The sequence below is a fragment of the Carassius carassius genome, chromosome 23 (genome assembly GCF_963082965.1).
Source record: "Carassius carassius chromosome 23, fCarCar2.1, whole genome shotgun sequence".
Taxonomy (NCBI): domain Eukaryota; kingdom Metazoa; phylum Chordata; class Actinopteri; order Cypriniformes; family Cyprinidae; genus Carassius; species Carassius carassius.
The window spans coordinates 16,530,697-16,548,625 of NC_081777.1; the positions used below are offsets into that span (position 1 = coordinate 16,530,697).

The 17,929-nt window shown below is 37.0% G+C and overlaps 1 protein-coding gene across 2 annotated transcripts in view; it reads right to left on the reverse strand.

Moving 5' to 3' along the window:
• b3gat1a (beta-1,3-glucuronyltransferase 1 (glucuronosyltransferase P) a) overlaps positions 1-17,929 on the reverse strand; it is an 80,609-nt gene that overhangs the window by 34,711 nt on the left and 27,969 nt on the right. For both annotated transcript variants that reach the window (XM_059506306.1, XM_059506307.1), the window contains exon 2: positions 8,396-8,599. The gene's annotated coding sequence lies outside the window, so the exon portion shown is untranslated. The remainder of the gene's footprint in view (positions 1-8,395; positions 8,600-17,929) is intronic.

Sequence of the window (17,929 nt, forward strand, 5' to 3'; positions counted from 1 at the left end):
GCATAATTACTCAGACTGATGATGTGAGGGATTCTGTCCTTTAGCTTGCTGTCACATGCTCTGAACCTTAGGTTTGCCACTGTAAGCCACAGTAATACGCTGATTTATGTTGATGCCTCTCTTATACATCAAGGTAATTAAAGTGTACAACCATTAGTACCATCTCTGTTGAACTCACTAAAACATTTGTGACAACACTACTAGAGAACAGAAATTTGTATGTATGACAAAATATGCTCATGAATGGAGACATTCTCTAAATGGATATGCATGGCTATGGTGCTATTCCTTTCTGTGTGTATGGATGCCAGAAAACAACCACTACATAAAGGATCTGTGAGATTAATGGAAGGAGACCTTGTTTACTGGCTTATGGCTTCAGAATAGCCCTTTCAAAGTGAAGCATCCTGCCAAAGCGTCATAAAAACCCTGCTTTATACTCTTGGACATTATTTTGCACTGCTGCATATGTACTATAGATACGAAGAACAAAGACGTTCTCTGATGGAGGCATGCCAGCATTGCTCCCACCAGGGACTGCAGATCCATTTGACCAGAGCTCAGTGCATTAATTTCCACATCATTACATCCCATAAAAACCGGCCATCACATCCTAGAAGTAAATATGGAAGTAAAACTGTCATTGTGTTACTTACGATATGATTTCTTTGAAATATGTCTGCTGGAAAGCACTGCACACAACAGATGGAGGACATACTAAACAAATATACTTAACACACTATTTACGCAAGCCAGATCACTGTTCCAGAATGAATGATTGATGCAATAACTCATAATGTAACAAACATAATAACAATAACCCTGTTTTTGAAAAATTAGTTGGGTGAGCGATTCAATGACTCATTTATAAAGACAGACACTTTTGTTACTAAATAAATCAATGCTTTTGAACCAACTGATTGGAGTGAATGATTCAAAGAATCTTAGACTGCATTTATGCACATTTTCCTATACCATCTAGTAGGCAAAAAAATGTATCTGATGGGGTATGTCAAAATTCACAGTATTAATAAAATGATTAATGAACGGCAGAGAAGCAACACAACTAACGTTGGAAATCACATGACAATGACAACCTGACAAATGAAATAGGTCTGGATTACTTTCATCACATCCACATACAAACTAAGTAAGTATATATACAAAAAAAGTACAGTATACGATTTTGGATGCAGCCATACCTACTTTCATTACTGAATGAATCAGCGTTTTTGAACAAATCGATTAAGTGAATGATTTAGTGTCTCTTTCATAAAGATTAAATATTGTATAAATTAATCATTTGTCATTTTCCCAATTTTAACTTGAACGTGCTTGGATATTTCAAAATAACCTAATATATCCTCAGGGCATGACAAATCAAAAATGGCTTTGTCAATACAGGATGTGCTCTACATTCTCAGGTTATTCTCTGTGCAGTAGAGGTTATGTTCTTGAACAAGGAAATGTAATACAGCAGACATTCCTTCTGAGCTGATAGGATTTCTGGTCTCATCTAACATTTTCTGGCATGTTATAGACAGCATACACTGAGTGCTTACTCCAAAGTCACATTTTAATGTACTCGAGGGCAGATTAATATGACAGAAGGAAAGAACTGCTGACATGTGGGGATGTTTGGTATCAGCAGCAGCAGAGGTGCGGTGTCAGTGATTCAGAGCACAAGGAGTGATTTTGCAGAGAAACCTGACACCTGGCTGGCTTCTTAACCCACTGTAGCTGTACTACCAGTGTCATCATGGCACTTGAACAAGCAGAGAGTGAAGATAAGAGACTGGATACAAAGCCTGAGTGAGACAGAAACAGGCGCAGAGAAGAAACAGCAGTGTGATATAAATAAATAAACGGACAGGTCTGTTCTGAAAGGATTGAGGACAGCAGGGAAAACATTGCATAGTACTAATAATGCAATTCAACTAAAATAATCAAAGAGACATTTAAAAGCTTATTCAGTAGACTGTTTCACATTAATAGGTTTTCTTTGTTGGTTAAGGCTGAGTACATTTTCTCCAAGTGGTTGTGGTCATCATTTTAATGATCCTGATAGCTATTCTTATATTTTTATTCTGCGTGAGAGTGTATTTGTACAGTGCTTCCTGTCCTCCATGCTACTTCGTTCTGCTGAAAGAACACTCAGTTGTATAGTTTAGGTCCTGTTGTTATTTTTTAAATTAATGTTTTATTTATTATTATTATTATTATTATTATTATTAATATTATTATTATAAGTTAGAAGATTGCCTGAATGAGTAGGGACACACCAAACTGAAGCCAAATAACTACAGTCTGCGATTATGTGAGAGCACATAACTCTCTCATACCAGTAGGTGGCAGTAGTCTGTATTCAGCATTCAAACAGGGAAACTGGAAGAGCTACAAAGCAAGCAGCATCTGCTAATGCCGAGTTCACACTGCATGATTTTAGCCCCGATTTTTACTCACCGACAAGTTTTACAAAATCGCCGACAAATGCCTGAAATCAGAGGCAAATTGGTGTGAATTATTGTGAATTATTAAACCGGTGATCCGACGACTTTGAAAATCATGCAGTTTGAACTTAAGTTACAATATGGCACAGGCATTGTAAGCCCTTGTTCTTCTTCTTGTGGATAAAGAAAGAAATGGACAGAATGTCAACAGGTGTCTCTCCATTCACTCTCCACTCCGTCATTGGTTTGCTTTCGTTAGTTCCGTTTTTTTCTTGTGCAGTCATTCTCTAAGCTGAATATCCGATCAGAGTTCTCTTTCTTATCGACGTGCCGATAATACTCTTATGAGCTGATACTTTTAAGTGACTCAGGAACCAACTGAATTTGAATTAAAATCCTATGAATCAGAATCAGGAAATCGGTGCTGATTCCCAGCCTTATTTTTGAGTTACAGATTATGTCTTTATTATATTTATTTGAATACATGTGGAAAAGAACAAACAGCATCAATTCTGGTGGTTATATCATTAACAGTCAAGGGGAGACATAACCTCTGACCAAACCATTGAACTATAAAAGCACTGGAAAGCACAAGCTCAAACCAAACTCTAATACTGTAGATTGAGTGGAAGTGAGTGGGAATTCAGCTATTGCGTAAAGCAATGTATTAAGTGGACTTAATCGAATTGTGGAGGTCAAAGATGCCATGAAGGTTGTTGTAATGAGGTTTATATTCACTCAAAGGTCTTAAATTAGTTTCTGGTGTATTTCCGAAGGCTGTAAGAGGACCCTTTGACTCCCCACATCAAATACTAGTGTACACAAATAAGTTGTATAGATAGTTCTTTGTTTATCTATCTAATTATCAATCTAATCTTATCTACATAATTGTGCTCCAGAAATATATTTCTACTATTCTGATTCTTCTCTTTAATGTGTTCATGTTTATTCTTAAGGATACAGTGTCTCCTCTTCTGAGTAAAGCTAGTGATGATGTACAGTATCTGTCCGGGCTGAGACGAGATGGATGCTTGCATGAGCATACAGTGTAAATCTGCCTAGAAGGTCTTGTAGAACAGAACAGCTTAAGTCCAGCAAAGCACACTCATTATGACAAGTAATGGCCACTCTTCAAGGACTCAGTTTAGTCTGCTATTCATATGACTGTAGTTCTTATACCACTGATCTACACAGCCACCCACAAAGGCAAAAAGGTTAATTCTTCTCTCACTTGTAATGCTGTCGTTTAAGACTGTTTGATTTGGGAACAGGATAAAATACACGAAACTGAGTTGAATTCATTCCCAAGAGCCGAGGGACAGATTGAATTGAAAAGATTGATTGCTCTTGCGCTGTGTGAGATTAAAATTGATCCTTGACTTTGCTGTGTTCCATTTTTTCGAAGTTCCAATATAAACTCCTTAAGCTCACTTGTGAATTAACGTTACTGCTTCCGACTTTGTAGACAGCTACAGGGATATTATATAATACAGAGACCGGTTAATATTTAGTTAAAGTATAGTCTGCCAAAACTAAATGTCATCATTTGATGGTGAGTAAATGACCACAGTATTTTGAAGTTAAAGGCTATTTTACACGTTCATAAATCTTGCACGCTATACACTGTGCATTATTGTGGGCATTATACAACTTATAAAACAACACCAACATGTGTTTTTGTCATTTTTTGCTGTTATTGGAAAATAGAACTACCATATCACATTAGGGAGGACCACTATTGTGTACTGCCTCAGGGCTTCCAACTGCTAAAAAGTTGGGCATCCATCTTGCAAATTCCCACAGAGGATTGTGGGAATCTGGATTTATATTTTTCAGCAGTGAAGGTTCTTCTCCTCCCTCAGGTCCTCCCTGAGGCTCATCATACTGTAATATAAGTTCTCCACTAGAGTTGTTTTTCCCATAGATTTTTGGAGAGTCTCCATTTCCCTAATTAAAAGAAATGTTAATTAGCATTCCTTGACAACACATTGTAAATGTGCTTCATGACCTCATTAGGGCTCAATAAGAGTATTTTCTAGAAATCGGAGCTGAATTTGGTCCATCTTTACAAATTGGGAGAAACCAGTCCCGCCATTAATCCAGTAGCCCCTCACTGCAGTACACAAGATCCATCCAGGGGGCGGAGAAAGTAGGTTTAGGGATCAGGGGGTGGAAACTATAATAGTTGTTCCTGTTGGGGGTGGGATTAGTAACGAATAGATAATATTGAAATACCACATTCAGCAGAGGGGTGTTACTTACTAATTCATTAATCAGAGGTTCTTGGTTTTTAAGATTAGTTACTATGTTAATATTGTGTGCTCATTTGTTCCTGTGCAGTTATTTGTTAACGATGGAACATCATGCTTAAGCATTACCTATTTTATTATGTACTAGGCAATGTCTTTCATGTCCTCATCTTCCCTTTCCCCATTAAAAACGCCCATTTCACTTCACACATATTTATCATGCAATAATTTCTATGCATATAAGGCATGTTGAATTTGTGTTGCTATTTGCATAGCTTAGCAGCTGTGTGCAAAAAGGCTAGGAGCATGTAAACGGCATATGGAAGTACTCGCAGTAAATGCTCCACACTGGAAATGCTCTACAATGATGGGATTACTCCAAAGAGCAGAAAGAAACACATGGAAAAGAGAATAAGGTTTAGTGTGGATTTACCACACATGCTTTGGCTCATTTGCTTGCATTACTCGCAGCCATACAAATGCTAAAATCATGTCACATAAACAAGCCACAATGCCATGGGTTTGTCTCAGCCTCTGTATCGGACATTCATGGATTTAATTATGAGTTCAACTCAAATGCAAACGAATCAGTCACGCTCCCACACAGCTGTAAGTAGACTCTTTGTAGTATCTCAGCAGCTATAATTGAACAGATGCAAGATATGAGGATTTTCTGATGATATCAGATCAGTCTCAGGCGCAAAGGTTACATCCTGTTTCAAATGTGGACGTATCCTATTGATTTCTTAATGAGCAGATAAAGAGCAGCCTATTAATACGTAGATCTTGTTCTGGGTTTACAATGGAATGTTTTGTGGATGTGTGCCACCCTTAATCGTGGCTGAGAGAGAAAAGCAGATATTTTTATTCTTTGTAAAACTTTAAGGCTCCACAGAAAGCATTAAGAAATGAATTAGTTCCAAATTGTTAGAGGATTTTTACACACAAGGCTGCTTAGGCGCATGGGTGTCAAATCAAACGCTTTGTTGTGTCTATAATACAGAAGCCTTCTGGAAAACAAGCTAGTTTCTTCTCTTAACATACTGCTCTGAGCATGGAAATGGATGGGCTTAAGTGTCTTCCCCAAGAAATATAAATTATCCATGTGTCGGGGTTGCTAGGCTTCCTAGGTCTGCTCACATCTGCCTAAAACTGATAAAACCATGGGGTGATAACCCATATTTGCTTTCAAGAAGACAGATGGACAGATAGATATCAAAATATGGGCACATGTCCGTCCAATTGTGCTGTGCTGATGGAGCTAAACTGACAGCAAATCTATTTTATACAGTTTTAATGTACTGTCATCTATCTATCTATCTGTCTGTCTGTCTGTCTGCCTGTCCGTCCGTCCGTCCGTCCGTCTATCTATCTGTCTGTCTGTCTACTGTCTACTGTCTACTGCATACTCTATATTAGAATACTGCTAACTGATTTTAAGCAGTTTCTAATAGACTTGTAATGACAATCATAAGGACCTTTCAGTGAGTTTTGTAGCTGTAATTTAATCTAACTCAATTTTAAATACTCACCAAGAAGGTTAATTGTGTATTTGCATCCAAAAAGCAAACAAAATCTGTGTATCAGTGTAATTATAGATAGTTACTTAGAAGGTAGGTTGATCCTAATTAGCCGAGCAATTTCAAAGTAATTTCTGTAAATACTGTACATATCTGCTAAAAGGTATCTGGAAAATATCTACTATATGCCCTCTGTTTATTGTGCTTATGGTTGTTATGTGCTCTCAAACATGTTAACCCTTATAAGATGTGGGTGGTACAGAGTGCAAAGGTAGGGGGAGGCACAACAGCTGCTAGACCTCTGGTGTTAATTAAGTCCAAGAACTGCTGATCAGCCCGGGTCTCTCTTGAACCACACTCTCTCTGCAGGAGCAGGATGTGCCACTGAAACACTGCTGTGCTGCAAAGGACATCTTTCCGTTCAATTCCTCACATCCACAGCCTCCTGGTGCTCTCAGACCGTGTTTGTTCACTTCAGTATGTTGGTGTGTGTTTGTGACAGGCATTGTGCTGCCTTATCTAAAGCTGCAAGACTCTGGCACTCATTTAGCAGTGTTCAGATTCTGAGTAGATGTCCACAAGCAGACAGGAGATACATGACAGCTGGACTCCCGGATTGAACTGAGACTGCTGATTAGCCATCTGTACTTTTAGAAAAGGTGACTAATTTACTTTGAGTTCAGGATTGTTGCAATTTCTGCTTTTCAAGTGTTTACCAAAGGGCTGTGTCTTTTTGTGACGTCTGTCCTGCATCACCAAAGACAGATGCTGAGACATTTTCACATCATTTTGGAGGATTCCATTATGGCCTTGGCAACCATGGCATTATTGTGGTTTGAATTACACAAAAATATGGAAGACCATTTTCACCTGAGAGTTAAATCGCAAGAATTTCTCTCTTTTCTTACCATTGTGATTTTATTTCTTGCTTTAATCTTTATCTCATAATTACCTTTTTATTATTCACTTTTAGATGGAAATGGGCTTCCGTACAAAACATACTTATATTTCTTATATTGTCTTTAATAGTAAAAATTACATCATACTATTATCTAGATATTTAATATTAAATTGTGGAATTTTTATTAGTTTAATAAAAAATGTAATGTTTAGCAGAGGAAGATAATTAGTTAAATGCAGCAACAGATAATAATCAAAAGCAAAAATTATTGAATTTTGAGGTTATTTCACACATTTATTATTATTTGAAATAAAATACTCTTATAAATTGCACACAGTGTAACCAGGAACATCCATTAAGACCGGAAATATGAATTCCGGTTATATTGTCTTATTTTTGGAACTGAAAAAGTGGAACTGGCATGAAAGAACAGCTTGTCTTTTTCTTTCAAAGCTGGGCCTGTGTTTTTAGTGTATTTTTTTGTAGTACAAATTTCTCTTCATCCAATCAGACGTGAACTGGTTTCGTCACTCCTGTCGATTTCTGATTCAGGCAGCCCTCATTCACATACAGAAAAATCATCCATGTAGCCTCTCTGGCTCTCCCTCTTTCCACATCTCAGATTGCATGAATTTATTATGGATTCGAAAACATCTGCGACTTTCACCTTCAACCATGTTTTACTCGCCCCTAGACCCAGGCAAATACTCTCAGGTAATAGCAGGCCTCACAGATTGTTGAAATCAAATGATGTGTGGTCTCTACCTGAATCTATTGAGTTTCTAAACCCATTCTCACACTGAAACTGGAAATCTTGAGAGAGCTGGAAACCCTAGCAAACGCTGAAACTTCACACAACCTTGTACATTTGTTTAAATTATTTACTGCAGTAGTTTGACAAACTATGCACTCACATACATAGACTTAACCGAATCTCTAACATGCCCGAGTCTCGCTCTAGGCATTTTGTGGCCAAAACAGTAGCATGACATTGCTGGCAATGCCCCAGTCCCTTCACATCACGTATAGCCAGTTTCAATTTAGTCTCGAGCTCATTATAGATATAAGAACTCAAGGCAAGAAAGATCTGTTTTCGTTCATTTCATTCTGTTATGCCGATAATTAAAGTAATGGCCAGTAATGTTTGATGAAGCATTTCATTTGCTCAAATAAAGTCTTCCCTGCGTTTTCTTTTCCGCCAAGTAAGCACAAAAGCCCATAATGACTGTAATTGCAAAGGCAGAACTGAGGCTCAGAGCAGCTGAGGATACTCACAAGTAATAGTGTGCCCTTTCTCCCGCGGCCAAAGCGGACACTTCAGTAATCCAGAGACTCAATAATCCTTGCGTACCAGGGGGGTCGAGAGCGTGGAAACGGAGGATGAGGATGTGTTTCTCAGATTGCCTGGGGACATCAGGGGCTGTGAGAGGCAGCTGCTGGCATCCAGACCACGTGGGCTGTCACGTCCTCAGCAGGCGGCTGTAGAGACAAGAGGGGTCATCTGTGAGAGAGAATGGTTCATTCCTATCCTCGGACAAAGGCAGGCATTGAGAACCAAGGGGATGAGGGGAGGGCACGGTTGGAGTAGGCGTCATTCATTACTAGAGTTAATTTATGGTGGGAAATATGGATAAATATAAACGTGGACTGTAAGTGGTGTGTTCACACTACACCAAGAATGATTTGTAATTCAAATCAGATGTTTGCAGGTGATGAAGTCAGTTTTATTTGTTCAGATAGTGTATTCAATATTGCGATGTACTCATGAAGGCAAATCAGAGGTAAACTGCGTTGCATATTATGTGTTACTGTATGCATCCCAAAAGATGAAAGATGAGGCACATTTTCAATAATGTTATTTTAATTTGATTTCAGTGGAAACACTGAGGTGATGCACTTCTTTAACTACATAGTTCATAAAGAAAATGTTACATGAATCATGCAGTTTTTATGTTGACTTGTTAAATGTAAAAAAACATGGCATATGTTATGTATTTTTAGAGTTACATAACAAGAGTACTGCATTCTTAGCAGCTGATCCCAGAAGACTGTTAAACCAGTGTCCTCAGAGTCTCATGTGCTGACAGTGAGAGATGTTTGACTGGATGTGACCTGTGACAGATGAGGGGATTAGTATTGATCAAGTGTGCAAGCCCACAGACACGGGGGATGAATCAACAATCCATTGCTTTCTGTTGCAGTGTATTCATACAGCCCCCACTCCACCCTGCAGTCAACGCTACTTACCACATCAACCGCACCATAAATCCGGTGGGAAAGGAGCTTGACATTGTGTTTGTCAGTTAGAAATGTCAACCTTAATATCTCAATGATGCTCTATTGCTCTCGGACCACTGCACAAATCTGCATATCGGAAATGTACAGGCCTTATACAGTCAGTGCTTGTCTCCATGGAAACTATACCTATAGCTAGTATGTAGGGAATCTGTGGGCAAGGATACTTTGGGGACAAAATCAAATCACTAATACCCTCTGTTCAAAACTCTTGGTAGAAAAAAAGATTTGAATGTATGTCAGAGTAAATTCATAGTGTAATTTTGAATAAATATTTGAAATGTTGCAGTTAAACACTGCAGTGATCCAGTCTGGTATCAAGTTCTATTACATTTACAAATCGTGAGTCAATTATCTCTGGCGATGGTTCCTTCAAACATTTCTGTCAACAAACACGTTGGGAATGCTGATGTCAAATTGCATGTTGCGCCTGTAGGCGGAAAATGCAAGAACACACTACAGACAATAGAGCGTCTGCTAAATGTTTGATGTGTGTGGTAAAGTGATGCTGTTAATAATGGCTGGGTCCACGTGTGCTAGAAGACATCTGTCATTTACAGGAAAAAATGGTAGGTTTTGTACTGAAAGAGAATTCAACACCCATCTTAGTCTCATGTTATGATTAATTCAGGCAAACCCACATGAAGTAAATGCCTCTTTATTCTGCAGTCATCAATAATTCACTTCTGGCCAAGTTCCATACTTGTCTCTATAAAGTTTTGGAAGTGACTATAGGAAAAACTGACCTGTGAAACAGCTAAGAAACCTTACACTCATATTTGAAGCTTTGTAACTATTACTCAGTCTGATATAGAAATATTTGAAATATAATTTGATGCTATTTTTTTAAAGTTACATTTATGGGACTTTTTTATTTTGAGAGGACAGTGGAGACATGACAGCAAAGTATTTGGTAGAGAGAGGGGAGCAGGATCAGCAAAGGATCTTGAGATGGGAATCAAACTTGGGTCGCTGTTGACGCACTTCCCACAAGGCTATCGGCGCCAACATTTGATACTTTTTTAAATATGTTTTAATATAAATAATAAAAAATTATAAAGTATATATTTTTTAGCACATTTTAACAATTTCTATTTCATTTTTAACAAAGACTTAAATTGATCTAAAGTGTCAGTAAAAACATTCATTCATTCGTTTATTTGCTTGAATCAACATCAAGAAGATCAGGGCCTTTCTTTCGGAACATGCTGCACAACTCCTTGTTCAAGCTCTTGTTCAGTCCAGGCTGGACTATTGCAATGCCCTCTTGGCAGGTCTTCCAGCCAGTTCTATCAAACCTTTACAATTAACCCAGAACGCGGCAGCAAGATTAATTTTTAATGAGCCAAAAAGAATACACGTCACACCTCTGTTTATCAATTTGCACTGGCTTCCAATAGCTGCTCGCATAAAATTCAAGGCATTGATGTTTGCCTACAAAACTACCACTGGCTCTGCACTCCTTTAACTAAATTTGTTACTTCAGACTTATGTGCCCTCTAGAAGCTTGCGTTCTGCAAGTGAACGTCGCTTGATTGTGCCATCCCAAAGAAGCACAAAGTCACTTTTACGGACTTTTAAATTAACTGTTCCCTCCTGGTGGAATGACCTGCCCAACTCAATCCGAGCAGCTGAGTCCTTAGCCATCTTCAAGAATCGGCTTAAAACCCATCTCTTCCATCTTTATTTGACCCTCTAACTTTAACACTCACTATTCTAATTCTATTCTTTAAAAAAAACTAACTAGCTTTCTAATCTTTTTGTATTCTGTTTTCTTTTAATTTATTATACAATAAACAAAATCAAAAAAAAAAAAAAAGCTAACACTAGCTTGCTCTATTCATTTTCTATTCTATCTGTTTTCTTTTTATTTATTATATTGTTTAAAAGCCCTTGCTACGTGTAGTACGTTTAAGCTAACTGAGACTTGTTATAGCACTTATATATCATTGCTCTTTTGTTGATTTTGATTGCTTCCATTGTCCTCATTTGTAAGTCACTTTGGATAAAAGCGTCTGCTAAATGACTAAATGTAATGTAAATTTAAATGTATATTATATTATATTATATTATATTATATTATATTATATTATATTATATTATATTATATTATATTATATTATATTATATTATATTATATTATAAAAATGAAAGCTGAAGATTTGAGATTAAATAATCTGTGTGGTACAATGTCAGTTGTGTACAAGCAATAATGTCAGAGAAACGTCCTGTACAGTATAAGAACTATACAGTAATGAGAACTTATGTTTAAAATAGTTTCAAAGGCAGGCTTATCATGCCTTATTTGCTGCATTTTCTCCCCATCATTAGCATTTCTGAAGTTGTGAAACTGTGAATAATAACTGATGCTCATCATTAAATACTGCATGTTTTTGGATGTACAGTAATTGTGTAGTTTGTGCTAAATAAATGTAAAACGATGACACTTGACACTTATTCACTTTAAAAGCAAGAAGCACATTCACATTTGTTGAATAGGACCGGTTTAAACTAGTTTCAACATGTTGCCACTTTGTTCCACACTGGTGGAAATAAGAAACATCTTTGTGTCTTCCAGCTGTTGGGAGCGACTGGATACAACACTAAATCTAAACCAGTAGTCATGTTACTATTTTCTATTTTTCACAAAGCTATGGAACAGTGGAATGAAGTGGACAACTACCAAGAGGACTCTCAGCCACTCCAGCTGCTCACAGAAGTATATTTTGTTTAGAAATGGCATTTGATTGCTCAGAGGTCGAGGAGCTTTCACCTTATGCACTGTATGAAATGGAAACATTGTAGATGTGTGATGGAATACATGTTGTTGAGTTCCACCTGAGGAGATTTTCAATACTCAACACAGTTACGGTGGAAATCAAAAGGACGCATGTGTCCAAACTGCAAGAATCAGATAGCTTCACTGCTAGATTCAAGAGGTCTGACTAGTAATACAAATGCTAAAGTGACACACTGTCATGTGTTCTTAACCCCAGCATATGACTCGACCCACAGCCAGGGAACCCGTTTAGGGTTAAATCCCTCAGCCCAAAGCTGAAACTTTCTCTTTGCTTCCTTAGAAGGAAAACCCCCTTTGAAACGTCATGTGGAGAAAAAGAGAGAGGTCTACTAAAGCTTGCCGGCTGCAAGCATGCTGATAACAGCCATATCTGGATATAAGCAGTATCCTTGGTCAGGCTATGAATTCTGGCACACCTGTGACTGAACTGCACTCACTCGTCTGGTACATGGGTTTCCACAGGAATGGTTCACTTTAAGCCAGTGGAATAGAACGGTTGCATTCGTCTTGTGTAAACAGATATGCTTATCCATGCGGGAGGTTAGCCAGGTAATAAAGGTGGACATGAAAAGCAGAAAATCACCAAAACCTTCTCAAGGGCTTTTAGAAGGACAGTCTGATTTAAGCCTACACAGTATTTAGAAAATACTGCCTCAAGACTGAAGAAGTATGACCTTTTTGCTAAAGGTCAAGCAAATGTTATATACAGTACACATATTACATATAGTCTGTACAAGCAGATACCTAAAAAAAAAGTATAAAAGCGAGGAATAAAATTTGTATTATACTATACATTTTGAATTAGATTAGATTTTTTATATGTTCTGTTTTCATTTTAATTGAAGGTTTAGTAATTTTGTGTGTTTTGTCTTATATGCCTTTTTATGATTTTATTTTTATTATAATAGCCTTGATGTAAAGCGTATTAGATTACTGGAATCTTTTCCAAGGAGAAACATCTGAGAAAGTCTCCATTTGATCTCCAGCACTGCTCAGGAGAAAAGTAAGACAAGTAAGACATCTCAGGTGCTATTTTTCGGTCAGACTTTATTTTAAGGTCTAATTCTCACCATTAACTATGTCTTTTGCCTCAACAAACTGCTGCTTTTTAAGGTAGTTGTTACGTTTATGGTCATGCAAAATATGTGCTTTATGAGTACTAATAAACAGCCAATATGTTAATAGGCATGCTAATAAGCAACTAGTTAGTGAGAAATGGTCCCTATGCTAAAGTGTTACAGATTTTTCTTTCATATACATTCTATCTTACAGTTTTGTATTGTTTGGATGATGATAGTGTCTAGCAGCTTTTAAGGAGCTATTTAAAGTAACAGCCTTCACAGTCAGCTGCTGCTCTTCATTACTAAGAAGCGCACCTTAAAGAGAGATATCGTCATAGTCAGCACAACGGACAGAAAGAGCCCAGACGTTTTCAGCGCATGCCTTTTTCATCTGCAGTAGTTGTCACTCAGCTCTCCCAGTCACTTTAATGGCAGCAAGAATTCAATTAATCCCAGGAAAAGTGGAGCATGGGTTCAATTTAAAGCTCAGGTTGAAGTTGCTTATAGCAGCTATGTTTACCCTGCCTCTCTCCTTGTATTTTGCCCCGGGCACTACACTGCCTGAATACCGAATACACTGGCCATCACCTGAGTCCAATCTCCGATGATCCCAAAAATGTATGTGCCAGTGCCCTGCCCAGATAAAAAAAAAATATGAGGGGCAATTGCAAAGAAACCAGTGGAAAAGTTATGGTTTAGAAAATACTTTTACACAGTTAGGGAACACATATATATCTTGCTTGAGTTGTGTTTGCTGCATCTATCACTTATAACAAACTTCATAGTTTATGTAAACTTCTAAAATAGCCTGGATTTGCACATACAAACAAACTCAGCGCAGAAAAATAGATATGGGCCGTTATTCCACCTACCCATGAACACCTACACTCACCTCTCTCCTACTGAACATGCTCTAGATATTCCACAAATGGAATGAAAGGTGTCTCTTGTGTACTAACTTGACACTCTATAATGCTACACGGCTGAATATTGTCTAGTAGAATCATGGTGGGGGTTGACTCGTGCTATTAGAGGCCAAGGACCCTCTGGTGGCCAGAAAGATGGAGCAGTTACACCATATTTCATATAGCATAAAACTGAAGTTGCATTATAAGCATGTAATAACCTATAATACCATATATATATATATATATACTGCACCAAATTAATGAACTTAAGTTTTATATTATCATTCATATAAATGTTTATAATTTTATATAGATCCATTTAAATTTTTACACCAACTTTACACCAATTTCATGCATAAGTATCAGTACACTTGTATAAAATTATTTGTATGATGTTTGCATGAAACAACTATATACATTTTCCTTTAAACAATAAATCATTTTATATCAAATTCTGTACATTTAACTAAACTTTAGCAAATACATTTTATTACACCTATTTATTTATTTAACAAAAAATACCATACTGTTAAAAATGAGGTATCATTACAAGCCTGGTTTATAATAACATTCTTTTATATACTGTATATCACAGTTTATAAATTTAGCTGAACTTTGTTTATTGTAAGTTACCTCAGTAGCTTTTTAGTTAATGTAAAGAAATTATACAAAGATACTAAGACCACTGAAGAACAAAATTATTCCATATATGAATTATTCCAGTTATGAATTAAATCCATATTCTAGTAATCCATAATACTGAAAATGTGACCACTTCAGGTAACATGACATGACCTTATGCATGTATGCACTGTGGTTATAAGGTTACATACTGCAAATAAGAAGTACTACTAAAGCAGTCGAGCAAACAATGCAATCCCATTAGCATGCCCCACAGCAATTGAATTGAATGAGGATGGAAATTGTGTGTGGCTCCCTGAGCGACCTGACTGGATGGTTAAAGAGTTGGTGTTCGTTCTGCAGGGAGCGAAAATCACTTTGCCTGCCACTGTCTGCATGTCAGTGTAATTACAACCACATGGGGACGAGGGGAGGGCCGTGATACCAAGTTGATTATGGCCTTAATAATATGCTGGAAATGAAAAGCATTTCACTAGGTCTCTTGTGTCTCAACCAGAGTAGTAATGTATGTATGTTTTTGTATTTGTCTTGTGAGATGGGATACAATCTCCACATACTGATTTCCAAAAGCCGATCCAGAAAAACCAAGAAACAAATCATTAGTTTGACTTATTCACAACATTAATTTTGGCTTAATATGCACCCAAAGGTTCCGAATTTGATCCAACTCCAAAATCACACCTGTGGCAATTCAGTTTCTTTCCAACCCCACTCATTCCTTCTCGCTCTCTCAAAATTTCAAGCTCCCTATCTGACCATCTTCCAAAAGAGGCATCTGGGGGCCAATCGCATTCAGCCACTGTCCTCCACTGCGCTGCCAAGCTTTTTGCCGAAATTACCGTCGACCGAGGGTTTTTTTTTCTCTCCGTAGCCATTGGATGAGTGGCAGCTCTCTACAACTAATGCAAAGCCCACATGATCAGACACAAACAAGTGTGTGTGTGCGAGAGAGATAAAGAGAGAGTGAAAGTGAGCGAGAGAGGAGGAGGCACATTTCGTCTCATGTTTAACACTAAATGAGATTGCCTGCATCTGCTCCCTCAAGAACCCTAGGAAATAAGACGGTCCCTGTCACTTTGTTCTTTTCTTCTCGCCTCTGTGATGTTTCACTTCTGCAGTCTGCGGAGAAGAGTTTCTGACAGCTGAGAAGGTTTCGGTTTTGTGCCATTGGGTACTTGCTTAATTGTATACGTTTGAAACGAGCACCATGCATTGTGTGAGTCGCTGCTTTGTGTATTATACTCTCCCATCCTAAGAAAGTATGGCTCTGATCTTTACAAGAGACACCCATCTGTCAGGGCACTTCATGTTCTGAAGATTGAAATTAAAACACTTTTCTCTCCTGAGAGATGTTACTGAGTCCTTCAGATTTAGCATTTCAGTCATGTTAACTAGGTTGTATTACTCTGCTAAAGGCGATCGTTCTCTCTCTTTCAGTGATCACGCATTCATGTATATTCTCCCACATGTTTATTTTACAGATGTACTCTCAACCACCGACTGACTTTCTTTATTCGGATTTTACTTCAGGTCTTCACCATGCTGTTTGACTGCATGAAGGACTGCAATGCTTTTTCCAACAAAAAACAGGGCATCATTTTCACACCACCTAAAAGAAGTACAAAAATATGAATGAAGCAAGATTCAGGTCAAGGTTTGGATATTCATTTTCTGAGAGCTAGCTATCTGTTAGCATACCATTCTAGCTAGCAAAAGACCACCTAGAGCTACGCATATCTGGATTAGTTTCACAGTACACACATTCATATTATATACAGCAGAATAATGTTTTGATTGTTCACAAAATAATTCTCTATTACAGTTACTAATTTTATTTCAGATGCAGGCTACAATTTGAGATTTCATGATCTGAACAGAAAGTCCTGTTAGCTAAAGACTAATTTGGTTAGCTTTGCAGTTAGCTCCTGCTGGTAGATTACGTGGATAAAAAGTATTTATCTCCATTACAGAGACATTAAATGCGCCAAATAGGTATTGAAACAAGAATGGTGAACTTGTAGTTGTCTCCACATGCTGGGATAGAAGAAGGTGTTTTATCATTCCAAACTTCACACATGATTCACCTTTAGATGACATTTTTAGAACATTTTTGCTTAGAGGAGCTTTTTTCAATCAGACTCTCATTATCAGCTCAGACAAGGCCACCCACAGCATGATTTTTTTTTTTTTTTAAACATCCCTCTCAGGGACCCTTGCACACATATTGCCTTCACTGAACACAGACTGATCCAACATGTATCCAGCTTGAAAGTCTAAAAAGATGAATGTTTTATTCATGTCAACAATCAATATAAAAAACATTGTCTTTTTACAGTAAGGTGCAAATATCTGTAAATATACTTCTATTTTGCATTATTTTCTTATTGATCACATGCGTTTTATAATAATACAATTTATTATTATTATTATTATTATTATTATTATTATTATTATTATTATTATTATTATTAATAATTATAATTATAAATATGATATAATAATGGTTGGTATTTCACCCTTTTGGAGCATAAAGCATATTATTTATAAATATATTATTGAACTTTTTATACCTTCTAAATATCTGATTATTCTATCTATATCCATATCCATATCCATATCTATCTATCTATCTATCTATCTATCTATCTATCTATCTATCTATCTATCTATCTATCTATCTATCTATCTATCTATCTATCTATCTATCTATCTATCTATCTATCTAACTATATATACACGGTGCGATTTTGTGAAAAAAAAAAACAGAGGGGGGCATGTTTTGAATTATGATTCATAAAAATAAATCATGAGAACATGAATTAGATGATGTCATGCGCTAATTAGCACATTTATGACGTAAGTGTGTCGCATTGTATTGCCTCCCTATGCAAACATACTGCAGTTTAATTTAGCCATTTAATTTAATTATCAATAAAAATGTTTTTATTACCGTATTTTAATGTTTCTGTTGTCAGAGAACGGAATGAATATTATAATGACTGAAACGCGGTCCATTAAGACTGTGACTGATATCGGCTATACTATGTAAAATAGAGTTAGAAGCAACAGAATCTTTTTTTTTTACTGAAAGTGCTGCTCCTCT